This window comes from Poromitra crassiceps (genome assembly GCF_964638095.1).
Source record: "Poromitra crassiceps genome assembly, chromosome: 3".
Taxonomy (NCBI): domain Eukaryota; kingdom Metazoa; phylum Chordata; class Actinopteri; order Beryciformes; family Melamphaidae; genus Poromitra; species Poromitra crassiceps.
The window spans coordinates 42,374,385-42,394,384 of record NC_139625.1 but is presented as its reverse complement, the minus strand read 5'-3'; the positions used below and the strand labels follow the sequence as shown (position 1 = coordinate 42,394,384).

The following is a 20,000-nucleotide window of genomic DNA, read 5'->3' as shown; positions in this document are numbered from 1 at the left end:
GGTTGACTTAACACAGGTCAGGCCCTGGCAGAGAGGCTGGGCGTGCTAAAGCTGTTAGCGCCGCCGTTTAGCCGCAGCAACGTACTAATGTGGCTTAACGCTGCCGGCCGGACGGCGTGAGAGATGGCCCAGAGCAGGCCTACGCAGATGAGTCTGAAGGCTGCTGGGGTGTGTGCGTGTGCCTGTGTGTGTGTGTGTGTGTGTGTGTGTGTGCTTGAATTTCGCATGCTCAAGCCGGGATAGACTTAGGTGGGTAGGATTTCATGATCATTCCTGCGACGCTATCGCCTTTATAATGGTTGTGGAGTACGGTGGTTTTTAGAGAGGCCTCTGAACGAGCGGATAGCTATGTCTTGCGCGCATGTCTGTGCAGGGGGATATTTGGGACAGGGTGGATTTAGCCCCAGTCAAAACAGACCACCACCACGGGGAGGGGGAGAGAGTGCCACATGAGGAGGGGAGGTGGGGGTGGGGGGTATGGCTGGCAGTAGGGCTGGGAAATATATCAATATTATGTCAATATCATGATATGATACTAGAAATCGTCTTAGATTTGCATATGGTAATATTGTGATATGCCATAAGTGTTGTCTTTTCCTGGTTTTAAAGGCTGCATTACAGCAAAGAGATGTCATTTTCTGAACTTACCAGACTGTTCTATTATTTGCCTTTGCCCACCTAGTCAGTATATCCACATTACTGATTCACATTTATCAATAAATCTCATTGTCTAGATATTTTGTGAAAGCACCGATAGTCATCGTTACAATATTGTCGCAATATCGATATCAAGGTATTTGGTCGAAAATATAGTGATATTTGATTTTGTCCATACCGCCCACTGGTAGCTGGCAGAGAGGGAGACGAGGGGCACAGAGAGAGGGGCATCTCCCCCACTCCCTCCCCCCCTCCCCTCCCCTCCCCTCCCCTGCCCTGCCCTGCCCTGCCAGGCCGGGCACTATTTGAAGAGGCGTTGAGCATGGAAGAGCAGGGTAGAGAGATAATAATAAACACTGCGTATTTGTGTGTGGGAATAGTTTCAATTTGATACAGTTATGAGGCTTTGTTTCACAGAAAACACAGTGTGTGTGTGTGTGTGTGTGTGTGTACGTGTACTAAATGCATTCCCTGGTGCATCTGTGAGGCTTGAAATAAGAGTGTGTACATTAAGGACGTGTCCCTCTGTCTGTCCCTGTCAGCACGTCACATCTCGGTTAAAGATGTGTCCCTCTGTCTGTCTCTGTCAGCACGTCACGGCTCGGTTAAGGATGTGTCCCTCTGTCTGTCTCTGTCAGCACGTCACAGCTCGGTTAAAGATGTGTCCCTCTGTCTGTCTCTGTCAGCACGTCACAGCTCGGTTAAGGACGTGTCCCTCTGTCTGTCCCTGTCAGCACGTCACGCCTCGGCCCAGGCGTCAGAGCTACTTTTACACTGGCGCTGGGCTGGCTGCTATAAAGTGACAGGGTTTAAATAGGGCAGGAGGCATTTAGGGCTCCATTAAACTCTATGCTGCTGCTGAGAGAGAAATTCATAGAACAGCAGCAAAGGCTGGGTTTTTGAAAAACAGTTGCACAAATAATGCGAACATGCTTTCAGTATGTGTGTTAACGAGAGCTTTGCTTATCTGAAAGCCTGCAGATGGAGATTGCTTGAATTGATTGAATGCTGAGAGTCGGACAGCTTATTTAAAATATGAATAATGCATCCACACACTCTTTGCAGTCTAATGTGGAAATAGAAGTTGAGTAGAATTGTCAACAATTGATAGGGATCATTTTTGCATCGCAAATTGTTAATTGTGTGGGTTTAAGTCAGATGCAAGGCTGGGATGAGTTTTGACTGTCATTGAGTCAGGGTAGGAAATTAGCGGGGGCTCCGGGCAAAATGCCCCTAAAAAGAATCTAGAATTGCCCTTGGAATTGGGGTGACGGGGGCTTTTAAATGCCCCCATAAAATAAAGAGTTTAATACTTTCTGTATTTTAACGTTATTCTGTATTTGCAAAGCGTGACTGCACAACCCCTGCCCTCTCCTCCTACTAGAGTTATTTACCTGTGACAGACAGCACAAGCCCCTCCTCCTCCTACTAGAGTTATTTATCTGTGACAGACAGCCTGCCCTCTCCTCCTACTAGAGTATTTACCTGTGACAGACAGCACAAGCCCCTCCTCCTCCTACTAGAGTTATTTACCTGTGACAGACAGCCTGCCCTCTCCTCCTACTAGAGTCATTTACCTGTGACAGACAGCCTGCCCTCTCCTCCTACTAGAGTCATTTACCTGTGACAGACAGCACAAGCCCCTCCTCCTCCTACTAGAGTTATTTACCTCAGTGACAGACAGCCTGCCCTCCTCCTCCTACTAGAGTCATTTACCTCAGTGACAGACAGCCTGCCCTCTCCTCCTACTAGAGTTATTTACCTGTGACAGACAGCCTGCCCTCTCCTCCTACTAGTTATTTACCTGTGACAGACAGCCTGCCCTCTCCTCCTACTAGAGTTATTTACCTCAGTGACAGACAGCACAAGCCCCTCCTCCTCCTACTAGAGTTATTTACCTGTGACAGACAGCCTGCCCTCCTCCTCCTACTAGAGTCATTTACCTGTGACAGACAGCCTGCCCTCTCCTCCTACTAGAGTTATTTACCTCAGTGACAGACAGCACAAGCCCCTCCTCCTCCTACTAGAGTTATTTACCTGTGACAGACAGCCTGCCCTCCTCCTCCTACTAGAGTCATTTACCTGTGACAGACAGCCTGCCCTCTCCTCCTACTAGAGTTATTTACCTCAGTGACAGACAGCACAAGCCCCTCCTCCTCCTACTAGAGTCATTTACCTGTGACAGACAGCCTGCCCTCTCCTCCTACTAGTCATTTACCTGTGACAGACAGCCTGCCCTCTCCTCCTACTAGAGTTATTTACCTCAGTGACAGACAGCCTGCCCTCCTCCTCCTACTAGAGTTATTTACCTCAGTGACAGACAGCACAAGCCCCTCCTCCTCCTACTAGAGTTATTTACCTGTGACAGACAGCCTGCCCTCTCCTCCTACTAGAGTTATTTACCTCAGTGACAGACAGCACAAGCCCCTCCTCCTCCTACTAGAGTTATTTACCTCAGTGACAGACAGCACAAGCCCCTCCTCCTCCTACTAGAGTTATTTACCTCAGTGACAGACAGCCTAGCAAGTTCACTCACGTTTTTGACAAGCACATTAATAACATGCCAGACAATCAACAGTGTTGTTGAGATAGGAAATGGGGATCTTTAACTGTGATTGTTTATGAACTTTTAGAAATAAAATATGCTTGGATAAGAGTCATTGATGGGTCTGTCATGCTATATAGGTGCAACTGGTATTTCCAAACATTTAATAAAATTGCCCTGGAAATGATCCAAAATGCCCCCGAAATATGTTTCACAAGGGCAAAAATAGCCCTCGTTTTAAAAAGTTAATTTCCTACCCTGCATTGAGTGCACTTGTTGTGTGGGTTTAAGTCAGAGGCCATTTACACCTGGCGTCAACATGCATTTTCTGCCATCAGATTGCAATCAGATTGTATTGTATAACTTCAGCCTGATTCCATTTACACCTGGCGTTAACATGCATTGTGTCCATGCATTTCCATGCATTGTGTCCTCTCAATCCGCATAAAGTTGCTGTATCCAGATTGAGAGGACACATTGCATTTACACTTGTGTTCAATGTGTACACAATGCATCCCTGACCACCTCCGGAGGTGGTTTGGACGATCAGATTGCAATCCTTCTTCAATGCGTTTTGGGGGTGTTTACACCTGTACTTTCAAGTGATAAAACACAATCTGATTGCAATCTGATCACAGAAAACACATGTTAACGCCAGGTGTAAATGGCCTCTCAGATGTGAGGCTGGGATGAGTTTTGATTGTCATTGAGTGCACTTGCAGTCTCACAATAAACAATATCGCTGGCAAGATCAGATAAATCAAGCGCACCTCAAGGTAGTGTAAAACAGGGGTACTCAATGTGGGGTCCGGGGACCACCAGGGGTCCTTGAGGGAGTTCCAGGAAATTGATGAATTGTTAAACTTCACTCAGATTTAATTAGTTTTGGTCATAGTTTCACTGTTATCATTGTTATCGCTCTGCCTATAATATAGTCATGGAATTCTGCACAAATGTTCAGATTTGGGTCTGAGACACAAAATGTCAGGGGCTCCAGGAGCAAAAAGAGCACAATAGATCAGTTGGAGTTGAGTCCTCCTCACCCAGCAACACAGGAACGAGTACAATTCAGACATTATTAGGACTATAAAAAATAATCTGATTCTGCCCTAACCGCAAGGCTCTACCGGCCGTACAGCACTGAGGGCCAACACATAAAACTAACAGCATTTTTTCATTACACATGTGATCCTCAGAGCCCATTATGTGTTCCAGCACCGCTTTTATCCCAGTTCTCATGGTTTACATCGCCCTCTCTCTCGCCCCACAATGAGACCTTATCGCTGGCCGAGTGTGGACAGCCTTCAGACTGACTTGGCCCTGCTGTGTTCACCTGTTGGCAGGGCTGGCAGCCTGCGCGCGGCTCACAGGCTGTTTGTACAGGGCCTGTATTTGCATGGCTGCCAGCACGGGGCAGGAAGTGGCAGTGAGGGGGGGGGAGGGGTTTATTAATGTTTACAGATCCAGTCAGAGAAACCTGACGGACAGGACTGTGGCGGCAGCTCGCCCGCGGCACTGTGACAAAAAAACACAGTGAGCGAAAACACTCCGGCATTAAGAGAGAGCCGCACGCGGGGGCGTGCAGGCGCATTTCCACGTGCCACACACACACACACACATGGGAGTAAGTGGGGGCACGCACGCACGCACACACACACACACACACACATACACACACAAAAGCATTCTGTTCCTCAAGCCTAATGTTCAGCTAAGTATTTTTGTCGTCCTTACTGATGATTTCCTCATCACACATCCGTCATCCCCCCCAGGCCCCCCCCTCTATCTGTCATGCCATTATCAAAATTCTGTTGAAGCGCAACTGAAAGCACAACTGCTGCAACTGTTGATCAGAGCCCTGCCTCTGCCTACAGAGGAGCAGCCAACAAACAACAGCTGGAGGCGCTACAAGATCAGTGGTTCTCAATGAGGGAGCCGAGGACCCCCAGGGGTCATTGAGGGTGTTTCAGAGGGTCCCCAGCAAGAAGGGGAATCATTTATTTTCACTATAATTCCATCCATAAGTAACACAATGACAATGTATGATTATTTTAGCCATGGGTTTCATACACTTCCTGTAATGAAACATATAAAAGCAAAAATCTTATCAGATGGGGGACCCTGGGACAAAATCTGGTCTAATCTGTGTCAGTTTAGGGGTCCTTGACGGGGGAAAAAGTTGGAGAACCACTGCGAGAGAGGCGCTCACACACACACACACACACATACACATCTTCCGACCCCAGCAGCTCACAGGGTTATTCTCACCAATTAATACCACAACTGTATTTCTGGAGCTCCACTCTCACTCTTGCTCAGAGATGACATCAGCCACCCTCCATTACACGCAAGGGGAGGGGAGGGGAGGGGAGGGGGGCTGTTTGTATTTCTGTATCTCTCATACACCCCCCCCCACACGATGAATCAGTTCCTGGGAAGAAAAAAAGATGAGCTCACCACAGCTCAGGCTGTGTCACAGCTCAGGCTGGGTTTTCCTTTGGTCTATAAAATGTCACAAAATGTCAATTACTTTTCCACCAAAGCCCAAGTCTTCTTTTGCCCTGACCAACAGTACACAACCCAAAGATAATCAGTTTACTGTCATAGAAGATTCAAGATTCAAGATTCAAGATTTTTATTGTCACTCCGTGGTACAAGTATCACGTGTGAAATTCTTGTGCTGTGGACTCCGTTTACAACATAGTACAAATATAACAGGGCATATGAGTGCAAAAACAACAAGAGACACAACAAGCAATAAGCAATAAGCAATAAGACTAATGAAACCAGAAAATATTCACATTTAGGAAGCTGGAATGAGAGAATTTTAGTATTTTTAACTACCCTAACCCTAACCCCCCAAAAAATAGTCTAAATTAATTGATTCTAAAAGTAGTTGGAGATTAATTTTCTGTCAATTGACTAATCAATGAATGGACTCTAAAGAGAGGTGGAAGCTGCACAGTAGCTCAGTGGGGTCAAAGTGGTCATTTGTCTGATACACCTGAATGCAATCAAATCCAATACTGACTATATGTGGCACAATTTGCCTGCATACATCCAGACAGAGCTGTCTCACACACACACACACACACACACACACACACACACGCACGCACACACACACATAGCACGGCCGCACGCACATACACATGGACGCACACACATACACACACACACACACACACACACATGCACGCACGCACGCACATACACACACTCACACACACACACACACACACACACGCACGCACATACACACACACGCACATACACGCACATACACACACACACACACACACACACACACGCGCGCGCACGCACGCACCCAGACACACACACACACATACACACACGCACGCAGACACACATTTTCCCACACACAGTCCCATACATCCACAGAAATCACACAAGCGCTGTGGTGTTTTGTTGCCTGTGTTGACTCGGCTGGGTGTGTTCAGCCCCGCTCCAGGAGGAGAATGGCGGGCGCTGGGGGGTTGGGGCGCTGGGGGTGCATGTCGGAGTTGGCGGGTTGATTCTATTTGCATTTGGCACGCAGACTGTACAAGGTATGCAAATAGACAAACAATGACATTTGCTGTGTTATTTTTCCTGTGATATTGCAGTCTCTCCACAAAGTAAACAAAAGATAGCACGGGTAGAGTTGCATGTGTGTGTGTGTGTGTGTGTGTGTGTGTGTGCGCGCGCGCATGCATGTGTGTGTTGTGCGTGCGCTCGGCTCATGCACCTGCCAGGTGTGTCCATCTCTTTAAGTCGGGCCCGCGGCCACGCCCATGCTCCACAAATCACATGAAAGGCTCGCCCTGGCTGCGAATTGCTCTCTCAAAGGCAACTTTGATGTTTGAAAATGGAGATGGGTGTTTTTGAAAGAAAGGCCTACAGGTGTATCAGTGCCAGGGGAGGAGGAGGAGGGAGGGAGAGAGAGAGAGCGAGAGAGACGGTGGCATGTCTGACGTTGGGTGCTTTCCTGTCTGCTAATGGCTCGGCATGACTCCCAGATGTATAACCTGGACATGGAGATATAGTGACACACATGGAGATATACAGTAGTGACACACATGGACATATAGTGACACACATGGACATATAGTGACACACATGGACATATAGTGACACACATGGACATATAGAGACACACATGGACATATAGTGACACACATGGACATATAGTGACACACATGAGCCATTTTCACACATGCGCTTTTTACCGTTAAATGACCGGAAAGCGGTCTAATGCCTTGGAGTGTGAAAGTTGTTTTCCGGTATAAGCGCGACCCCGTCATCGCGGACTTTTCAACCGGTTTCGAGCCAGTCAGAAGAGCGGTATGCCGCGATAAGGGACACAAGTGTGAAACGGGTCCAGTCATTTGCCGGTCCTTCTCTCATGGGCAAGGTGTACACACGTTGCTTAACGTTCACTTCCAGCGTGCATCATCTAATCATTCGCGCACATCAAAGCAAACTACTTCCACATTTCGCTTCGTGCATTTGCTTTCTCTACATACATACAAGCGTTGGGCGGCTTGCAAGCCGCTGCCATTCTCGCTGTGTCTGTCCTGTGTCGGGCTGCTGCGAAGTGCGGAGGACTGAAGGACTGGCCTCTCTCGAGCAGAGAGGGGAGGGGGGAAATCGGCTGTGTTTATTACGCTGGCTTGACGCTGCCTGGATACTACTCTGCACTGCAGCCCATGAGCGAATGTGAAGGATACAACATACTCTTAAGTCAAACGAGTGTGATTTATTGTGTGACAAGCAAACTTATTTCACCATCTGAGTTTTGCCGACCCCCAAAATAAGCCCCCCCCCCCCCCCCCCCCCCCCAACATACAGGCTATTTGACGACATATTCACACATGCGAGCGCTCAGGTGTGAAGGGAAATCCGGGAAATGGCCGATATTGATTTACAGGTAATTTTCCTGTAAGCATGTGTGAAAACTGCTATGGAGATATAGGCCATGTTCACACTACAGGCAAATCCGATTTGCTGCTAAAGTCATTAATCATCATTATCTTGATTGGTTTCCCAAATCTGATTTGGGAGAGTGTCCGCACTGCCACAAATCTGATTTGGGCAAGTGTTCAAGTCAGATCTGTGTGTCCCAGATCTCCATATGTGGTTTGGGACAAGTGACACAAATCAGACTTGGAGCGTCCAGACTCATAAAACCAATCTGGATAGAATCATTAATAGGTCATTAAAGTTCACAAATCAGATTTGGCCTCCTAGTCTGAACATGGCCATAGTGACACACATGGAGATATAGTGACACACATGGACATAGTGACACACATGAACATATAGTGACACATATGGAGATATAGTGACACACATGGAGATATAGTGACACACATGGACATATAGTGACACACATGGAGATATAGTGACACACATGGAGATATAGTGACACACATGGACATATAGTGACACACATGGAGATATAGTGACACACATGGACATATAGTGACACACATGGAGACATGGCAATGTAGTGACACACATGGACATATAGTGACACACATGGAGATATAGTGACACACATGGACATAGTGACACACATGAACATATAGTGACACATATGGAGATATAGTGACACACATGGAGATATAGTGACACACATGGACATATAGTGACACACATGGATATATAGTGACACACATGAACATATAGTGACACACATGGCGATATAGTGACACACATGGACATATAGTGACACACATGGACATATAGTGACACACATGGATATATAGTGACACACATGAACATATAGTGACACACATGGATATATAGTGACACACATGGAGATATAGTGACACACATGGAGATATAGTGACACACATGAACATATAGTGACACACATGGACATATAGTGACACACATGGATATATAGTGACACACATGAACATATAGTGACACACATGGACATATAGTGACACACATGAACATATAGTGACACACATGGACATATAGTGACACACATGGACATATAGTGACACACATGGACATATAGTGACACATATGGACATATAGTGACACACATGAACATACACAGTGACACACATGGACATATAGTGACACACATGAACATATAGTGACACACATGGACATATAGTGACACACATGGACATATAGTGACACACATGGACATATAGTGACACACATGAACATATAGTGACACACATGGACATATAGTGACACACATGGATATATAGTGACACACATGGAGATATAGTGACACACATGGAGACATGGCAATGTACATATAGTGACACAGTTTCTTCTCACAGGCCACGAGACTCCTTAACATATACAAATAGTGTAGTAGCCATACTGTACCGCACTGTAGATGCTACCATTATGTATGACTAATGTTCAATAGTATGTTTAATTAGGTATACACTATTTGCACCTAACAGAATGTTATTATGTTTAATTATGTTTAAAGTATGTTCATGCCATTTGCACTATGGGCAGTGAACACGCCACTGTCTGTGGCGTGTCTTACTGCTTTATTGCTTGTTGCCTGTTGTTTTTTATTTATATATCTTTTATTTTTTGCACTATGTTGTAACGGAGCCTACAGCACAAGAATTTCACACGTGATACTTGTACTACGGAGTGACAATAAAAATCTTGAATCTTGAATCTTGACATATGGAGATATAGTGACACACATGGACATATAGTGACACACATGGACATATAGTGACACACATGGACATATAGTGACACACATGGACATATAGTGACACACATGGATATATAGTGACACACATGGACATATAGTGACACACATGGACATATAGTGACACACATGGACATATAGTGACACACATGGAGACATGGCAATGTAGTGACACGGCACTCAGAAATGGTGGTGAGGTCAAATTGAAGAGGAATACGCCTTGTTAAAAAACATGATAGAGTGCTGCAGGAATAAAAACATGATAGAGTGCTGCAGGAATAAAAACATGATAGAGTGCTGCAGGAATAAAAACATGATAGAATGCTGCAGGAATAAAAACATGATAGAATGCTGCAGGAATAAAAACATGATAGAGTGCTGCAGGAATAAAAACATGATAGAGTGCTGCAGGAATAAAAACATGATAGAGTGCTGCAGGAATAAAAACATGATAGAATGCTGCAGGAATAAAAACATGATAGAGTGCTGCAGGAATAAAAACATGATAGAATGCTGCAGGAATAAAAACATGATAGAATGCTGCAGGAATAAAAACATGATAGAGTGCTGCAGGAATAAAAACATGATAGAGTGCTGCAGGAATAAAAACATGATAGAGTGCTGCAGGAATAAAAACATGATAGAATGCTGCAGGAATAAAAACATGATAGAGTGCTGCAGGAATAAAAACATGTTAGAGTGCTGCAGGAATAAAAACATGATAGAATGCTGCAGGAATAAAAACATGATAGAATGCTGCAGGAATAAAAACATGATAGAATGCTGCAGGAATAAAAACATGATAGAGTGCTGCAGGAATAAAAACATGATAGAATGCTGCAGGAATAAAAACATGATAGAGTGCTGCAGGAATAAAAACATGATAGAGTGCTGCAGGAATAAAAACATGATAGAGTGCTGCAGGAATAAAAACATGATAGAGTGCTGCAGGAATAAAAACATGATAGAATGCTGCAGGAATAAAAACATGATAGAGTGCTGCAGGAATAAAAACATGATAGAGTGCTGCAGGAATAAAAACATGATAGAATGCTGCAGGAATAAAAACATGATAGAGTGCTGCAGGAATAAAAACATGATAGAGTGCTGCAGGAATAAAAACATGATAGAATGCTGCAGGAATAAAAACATGATAGAATGCTGCAGGAATAAAAACATGATAGAGTGCTGCAGGAATAAAAACATGATAGAATGCTGCAGGAATAAAAACATGATAGAGTGCTGCAGGAATAAAAACATGATAGAATGCTGCAGGAATAAAAACATGATAGAGTGCTGCAGGAATAAAAACATGATAGAGTGCTGCAGGAATAAAAACATGATAGAATGCTGCAGGAATAAAAACATGATAGAATGCTGCAGGAATAAAAACATGATAGAGTGCTGCAGGAATAAAAACATGATAGAGTGCTGCAGGAATAAAAACATGATAGAATGCTGCAGGAATAAAAACATGATAGAGTGCTGCAGGAATAAAAACATGATAGAATGCTGCAGGAATAAAAACATGATAGAATGCTGCAGGAATAAAAACATGATAGAATGCTGCAGGAATAAAAACATGATAGAATGCTGCAGGAATAAAAACATGATAGAGTGCTGCAGGAATAAAAACATGATAGAGTGCTGCAGGAATAAAAACATGATAGAGTGCTGCAGGAATAAAAACATGATAGAGTGCTGCAGGAATAAAAACATGATAGAGTGCTGCAGGAATAAAAACATGATAGAGTGCTGCAGGAATAAAAACATGATAGAGTGCTGCAGGAATAAAAACATGATAGAGTGCTGCAGGAATAAAAACATGATAGAGTGCTGCAGGAATAAAAACATGATAGAGTGCTGCAGGAATAAAGACATGATAGAATGCTGCAGGAATAAAAACATGATAGAGTGCTGCAGGAATAAAAACATGATAGAGTGCTGCAGGAATAAAAAACATGTTAGAATGCTGCAGGAATAAAAACATGATAGAGTGCTGCAGGAATAAAAACATGATAGAGTGCTGCAGGAATAAAAACATGATAGAATGCTGCAGGAATAAAAACATGATAGAATGCTGCAGGAATAAAAACATGATAGAGTGCTGCAGGAATAAAAACATGATAGAGTGCTGCGGGAATAAAAACATGATAGAGTGCTGCAGGAATAAAAACATGATAGAATGCTGCAGGAATAAAAACATGATAGAGTGCTGCAGGAATAAAAACATGATAGAGTGCTGCAGGAATAAAAACATGATAGAGTGCTGCAGGAATAAAAACATGTTAGAATGCTGCAGGAATAAAAACATGATAGAGTGCTGCAGGAATAAAAACATGATAGAGTGCTGCAGGAATAAAAACATGTTAGAATGCTGCAGGAATAAAAACATGATAGAGTGCTGCAGGAATAAAAACATGATAGAGTGCTGCAGGAATAAAAACATGATAGAGTGCTGCAGGAATAAAAACATGATAGAATGCTGCAGGAATAAAAACATGATAGAGTGCTGCAGGAATAAAAACATGATAGAATGCTGCAGGAATAAAAACATGATAGAATGCTGCAGGAATAAAAACATGATAGAGTGCTGCAGGAATAAAAACATGATAGAGTGCTGCAGGAATAAAAACATGATAGAGTGCTGCAGGAATAAAAACATGATAGAATGCTGCAGGAATAAAAACATGATAGAGTGCTGCAGGAATAAAAACATGTTAGAGTGCTGCAGGAATAAAAACATGATAGAATGCTGCAGGAATAAAAACATGATAGAATGCTGCAGGAATAAAAACATGATAGAATGCTGCAGGAATAAAAACATGATAGAGTGCTGCAGGAATAAAAACATGATAGAATGCTGCAGGAATAAAAACATGATAGAGTGCTGCAGGAATAAAAACATGATAGAGTGCTGCAGGAATAAAAACATGATAGAGTGCTGCAGGAATAAAAACATGATAGAGTGCTGCAGGAATAAAAACATGATAGAATGCTGCAGGAATAAAAACATGATAGAGTGCTGCAGGAATAAAAACATGATAGAGTGCTGCAGGAATAAAAACATGATAGAATGCTGCAGGAATAAAAACATGATAGAGTGCTGCAGGAATAAAAACATGATAGAGTGCTGCAGGAATAAAAACATGATAGAATGCTGCAGGAATAAAAACATGATAGAATGCTGCAGGAATAAAAACATGATAGAGTGCTGCAGGAATAAAAACATGATAGAATGCTGCAGGAATAAAAACATGATAGAGTGCTGCAGGAATAAAAACATGATAGAATGCTGCAGGAATAAAAACATGATAGAGTGCTGCAGGAATAAAAACATGATAGAGTGCTGCAGGAATAAAAACATGATAGAATGCTGCAGGAATAAAAACATGATAGAATGCTGCAGGAATAAAAACATGATAGAGTGCTGCAGGAATAAAAACATGATAGAGTGCTGCAGGAATAAAAACATGATAGAATGCTGCAGGAATAAAAACATGATAGAGTGCTGCAGGAATAAAAACATGATAGAATGCTGCAGGAATAAAAACATGATAGAATGCTGCAGGAATAAAAACATGATAGAATGCTGCAGGAATAAAAACATGATAGAATGCTGCAGGAATAAAAACATGATAGAGTGCTGCAGGAATAAAAACATGATAGAGTGCTGCAGGAATAAAAACATGATAGAGTGCTGCAGGAATAAAAACATGATAGAGTGCTGCAGGAATAAAAACATGATAGAGTGCTGCAGGAATAAAAACATGATAGAGTGCTGCAGGAATAAAAACATGATAGAGTGCTGCAGGAATAAAAACATGATAGAGTGCTGCAGGAATAAAAACATGATAGAGTGCTGCAGGAATAAAAACATGATAGAGTGCTGCAGGAATAAAGACATGATAGAATGCTGCAGGAATAAAAACATGATAGAGTGCTGCAGGAATAAAAACATGATAGAGTGCTGCAGGAATAAAAAACATGTTAGAATGCTGCAGGAATAAAAACATGATAGAGTGCTGCAGGAATAAAAACATGATAGAGTGCTGCAGGAATAAAAACATGATAGAATGCTGCAGGAATAAAAACATGATAGAATGCTGCAGGAATAAAAACATGATAGAGTGCTGCAGGAATAAAAACATGATAGAGTGCTGCGGGAATAAAAACATGATAGAGTGCTGCAGGAATAAAAACATGATAGAATGCTGCAGGAATAAAAACATGATAGAGTGCTGCAGGAATAAAAACATGATAGAGTGCTGCAGGAATAAAAACATGATAGAGTGCTGCAGGAATAAAAACATGTTAGAATGCTGCAGGAATAAAAACATGATAGAGTGCTGCAGGAATAAAAACATGATAGAGTGCTGCAGGAATAAAAACATGTTAGAATGCTGCAGGAATAAAAACATGATAGAGTGCTGCAGGAATAAAAACATGATAGAGTGCTGCAGGAATAAAAACATGATAGAGTGCTGCAGGAATAAAAACATGATAGAATGCTGCAGGAATAAAAACATGATAGAGTGCTGCAGGAATAAAAACATGATAGAATGCTGCAGGAATAAAAACATGATAGAATGCTGCAGGAATAAAAACATGATAGAGTGCTGCAGGAATAAAAACATGATAGAGTGCTGCAGGAATAAAAACATGATAGAATGCTGCAGGAATAAAAACATGATAGAGTGCTGCAGGAATAAAAACATGATAGAATGCTGCAGGAATAAAAACATGATAGAATGCTGCAGGAATAAAAACATGATAGAATGCTGCAGGAATAAAAACATGATAGAGTGCTGCAGGAATAAAAACATGTTAGAGTGCTGCAGGAATAAAAACATGATAGAGTGCTGCAGGAATAAAAACATGATAGAGTGCTGCAGGAATAAAAACATGATAGGGTGCTGCAGGAATAAAAACATGATAGAGTGCTGCAGGAATAAAAACATGATAGAGTGCTGCAGGAATAAAAACATGTTAGAGTGCTGCAGGAATAAAAACATGATAGAGTGCTGCAGGAATAAAAACATGATAGAGTGCTGCAGGAATAAAAACATGATAGAGTGCTGCAGGAATAAAAACATGATAGAATGCTGCAGGAATAAAAACATGATAGAGTGCTGCAGGAATAAAAACATGATAGAGTGCTGCAGGAATAAAAACATGTTAGAGTGCTGCAGGAATAAAAACATGATAGAGTGCTGCAGGAATAAAAACATGATAGAGTGCTGCAGGAATAAAAACATGATAGAGTGCTGCAGGAATGAGGCCAACCTGGAAGTTAGCATGGCGCTCGGTTCCCTCGTCTGGAAGTCAATGGTATTTTTGCATGGGGATTTTGGTGAGATGCTTGAAACAAGGTCGGTGGCTAACAAAAGTTTATGAAACTGTGACCTTTGTGTTCAGCAAGATAACCTTCACAAATTAACACCACTTTCATGATTTTTGAAGCGTTTCCTGAAAATCACATTCATCATCATCATATGCTTCAAACAAATCATAAAGTGGTCCTCATTTGTGAAGATGATCTTGCTGAACACAAAGTTTGCAGTTTCATAAACATTTGTTAACCACAGAGCTTATTTCAGGTCTTTATAACCAAAATACCCCAGACAAAAATCCCATGACATCCAGACGAGAGGACCGAGCTTGATGCTAACAGAATCAGAATCAGAATCAGAATCAGAATCACTTTTATTGCCACAGTATGCAAGTTACATACGAGGAATTTGTCTTAGTGTCTGTATGCAGCATAGCGGTCACATCAATATACAGAGATAAGAAGTAGGAAGATAACTAAAGACAATCGCAAAGTTGCAAGTGCAATCAAATCGAATCAAATCGAGTAAATATATACAATATGTACATGAGTGGTGAAGTGTTCTGTGGATGATAAATATGAATTTACGTTGGATTTACATGAGATTTACAGACTGCTAACTACAAAAAACATGTCATCCCTGTGTACTCCATTTACAATTTGGCACAATAATGCTCATCTACAAGTCAAACGGGAGCAGATGGAGTGGAGTAGGGATGTTCATCAATTATCGATAATCGATAATTGATCATTGAGGAATGAATTTGATCACGTGGATTTTTTTTCGATTTTTGTTTTTGTTTTTTTGCGGACTAGGTTTCGGTGGAATTCATTCCTCCTCGCCCCACTCCATTGCACAGCCGACTAACGTGAGGTGGAGCGAAAGTCTCTAGTTTTCTGGCTGGGCGGGGGCCTTTGTGCCAACAAAACTGTTTTAAACATGGGGAATTCACACCGGCATGCGCCGGGGACACAAACAAACGCACCCAGCGGTCTGCGGACCTCAGTGAGGCTGTTATAACTATGACACTTCGTCCACTTCTCTCCTAATTTTCAACAAAGTGGGAGTAACGGTACACGTGTTTAAGTGAATTCAAGTCATTTTATTTGTTTATAATGTTATGAACTATGAAGTAGCCTAGTAGCAGCAGTCAGCATGGACTCAGCTAGCCTTTAGCTGCTAACGCCCACCTGAATCAATTCACACACATCTCGTGGGAGTCGTGGCTAATAATATCCAAGCGTCGGACTGGGAGCAGCTGGATGGAACTCGACCATCAGGACAGATGAGGTTTTTATCACAAGTTTATAAGCCTGGAAGCCGCGGCCCCGGTGAGCTGAGTCCTACTTTCAAAATGTGAGTACAGTAGCCTAGCTAGCTAGTGTAAGGCTGTGTGACTATGGACTGTGGTTGTCAACGTTACCGTGGGTTTGACTCTGCTGTCAGCTAAGCTGGAAGACGCCGATTGCCTTACATCATGTAACCTGACATGTTTGTTTACCTGGCCACAGCGCTAGTGTCTGATATTCTTACTACACAGCGGCATCTCCATTATAGCTGGCCGAACGCGCAACGTTATTACCAGACCAGAGTAAAAAAAAAGAAAAAAGAAAAGAAATTATTATTATTATTATTATTATTATTATTACGCTATCGATAATCGATAATTGATCGTTAATTTTCCCGAATTTCGATTATGGAAATTGTTCAAAATGAACATCCCTAGAGTGGAGAGAATGTGACCTGAGCCTGTTGCCTCTGCCTGGGGTCACTCCAGATGTGTCACACTCGGCTGGGCGATTAGAAACTGAGTAAATATTGGCCGAGTGATACTGTGAATCCACTGGAATGCAGCGTCTGTATGTTCAATAGGTTTCAGAGGGGACAAAACATTCAGTGCATTCTGATGCAGTGTCCTCAGGTAACCACACAGGGCTGTCTGAGCACTCGGCACATTGGTTCTGTCAAACAATCTTTTTATGACTACCTCTGATATACAGAGAGGAATTAGAGAAGTCAATTATGCTCTAGTGTCACAAAATAAATTGTAATAGTGTAGTATTGTAGGAGTTGTAATATATTTTGATGTTAGATATGAATGAATGCAGGCTTGTTGCTGCCATCAAAGTGTGATACCTGTAACACATTTTCAGTGGGAGTGAGGAGGGTAAATAGGACTGAGGTTGGAAGCTCTATGACCACTGTTGCCACCTCAACCACATCCAGAAGCCTAGAGGCCAACTCCCTTTGAAGGTTGCACATACACACACACACCCATGCACTCACACACACATGCACTCTCTCTCACACACTCACACACACACACACACACACACACACACACACACACACACACAGATGTTGGTAATCCCACTAAGGCTTTCCCGTGAAAGCATGGCTAATTAGCCTAAATACTTCCAACTAAACTGAGATAGAAAAAAGGGCCTGTTCATCTATTAACGGCCTCTTTTTTTCCTCTCTCTTTTTTTTCCGCTGGCTCCGCTCTCGTGTTTGTTCTTCAGGCAAGTCACTGCAGCATCAAGTCACTGCAGCATCAAGTCATTTCAGCATCAAGTCATTTCAGCATCAAGTCATTTCAGCATCAAGTCACTGCAGCATCAAGTCACTGCAGCATCAAGTAATTTCAGCATCAAGTCACTGCAGCATCAAGTAATTTCAGCATCAAGTCATTTCAGCATCAAGTCACTGCAGCATCAAGTCATTTCAGCATCAAGTCATTTAAGCATCAAGTCATTTCAGCATCAAGTCACTGCAGCATCAAGTCACTGCAGCATCAAGTCACTGCAGCATCAAGTCATTTCAGCATCAAGTCACTGCAGCATCAATTTATTTCAGCATCAAGTCACTGCAGCATCAAGTCACTGCAGCATCAAGTCACTGCAGCATCAAGTCACTGCAGCATCAAGTCACTGCAGCATCAAGTCACTGCAGCATCAAGTCATTTCAGCATCAAGTCATTTCAGCATCAAGTCATTTCAGCATCAAGTCATTTCAGCATCAAGTCATTTCAGCATCAAGTCATTTCAGCATCAAGTCACTGAAGCATCAAGTCATTTCAGCATCAAGTCACTGCAGCATCAAGTCACTGCAGCATCAAGTCATTTCAGCATCAAGTCACTGCAGCATCAAGTCATTTCAGCATCAAGTCATTTCAGCATCAAGTCACTGCAGCATCAAGTCACTGCAGCATCAAGTCACTGCACCATCAAGTCACTGCAGCATCAAGTCATTTCAGCATCAAGTCACTGCAGCATCAAGTCATTTCAGCATCAAGTCAATTCAGCATCAAGTCACTGCAGCATCAAGTCATTTCAGCATCAAGTCATTTCAGCATCAAGTCACTGCAGCATCAAGTCACTGGAGCATCAAGTCATTTCAGCATCAAGTCATTTCAGCATCAAGTCACTGCAGCATCAAGTCATTTCAGCATCAAGTCATTTCAGCATCAAGTCACCGCAGCATCAAGTCATTGCAGCACCAAGTCACTGCAGCATCAAATCACTGCAGCATCAATGTAAAAGCTTCATGTGAAAATGGGCAAAAAGAGGTGCATTGTCCAGGGCTTTGTCACGGTGTCCTCTCTGCCCCTCTGGCCAGTCAAGAGCCATTTGAGATTCTCACTTAGATGTCCGCCTGGGGGCAAGATAGCCTTCCTCTTTCCACTCTGATAAATTTTGGCTCTGTATCTGCTGACGTCAGACAGAGCAGCAGGGCGCACGAGGAATGACCAAATTATCTCCAAAAGCCCCAGACGGCACTTTGAATTCACTCTGATGATGCAAGCGAGGTGGCGAGGGGACTTTTTCTCCCAATCACAGAGAAACTCAGCTCTCTCCCCCCCCCTCTCTCTGCCTCTCTCTCTCCTCCCCCCTCTCTCTCTCTCTCTCTCCCCCCTCTCTGCCTCTCCAACTACTAAGCTCCCCGGCCAAGCGTCTTTCCTGTTTACCTACCTATGAAGGGAAGTAAAATGCCCACTCTGTGTGTACTCACTCTTCCTTATTTACACTGACCCATACAGGAGGGAGCCATTACGACCTTTCAGCTCTAATTCAATAAAAGTTCCGATCTGCATTTAGAAAAATAAATGGCCCATGAGTGGAGGAATATGTTCTCCCCCGCTGCATTATGACAATAAACCGTTTTCTGTGTGGGGGCATTTGGGAGCGGGGTGGAGCAGGGTGTGTGGAGGGGGGTGTAGGAGGGGTGGGGGGCTTGGGAGGCACCTGCTGGTTACTGGAAAAGACGCTGTGTACCTTCCCTGCGGCTTGGCTATTTATTTCCCCAGGCCTTAATGGTTAGGAACAGTCAGCAAATAATAGGTGTAGCGAGATCTTTCTGTGGCTTCCAGGAGCAGAGAAGGCTGTAATCCTCTGGGTCAACACAGAGGGAAGCCTTCGCTCTTCCATCGCTGATGAAAACAGGTCACTCATTCGAACCCTCGACACTGCTGCCTGCAGCAGCCTGGTAACCTCGATCACAGGAGAGATAATACGATCGAAAGTACGATATTTTGAGCGAAGTATCGTGTGCAGTGGAAAATTCACACATGCAATTGTTATTCTGTGTAACTGTGAGAATGTGTGTGTTAGTGAGTGTGTGTGTGCCAATGTGCGCTTGCTGCAAATGCATGTGTGTAAGCTTGTGCGCACCGAGGTGTGAACTCAAGGCGTTTGACACATCTGCTGGCGTGGCGTTGACGCCTGTGACAGCGGCGGCTTGCCTTCCTTTCCCACAGCCG

General features: G+C 43.2%; 1 protein-coding gene across 3 annotated transcripts in view; it reads left to right on the top strand.

Annotated features, from left to right (window-relative positions):
• The window catches only part of runx3 (RUNX family transcription factor 3), a 91,088-nt gene that overhangs the window by 34,094 nt on the left and 36,994 nt on the right, over nucleotides 1-20,000 (top strand). The window lies entirely within an intron of this gene.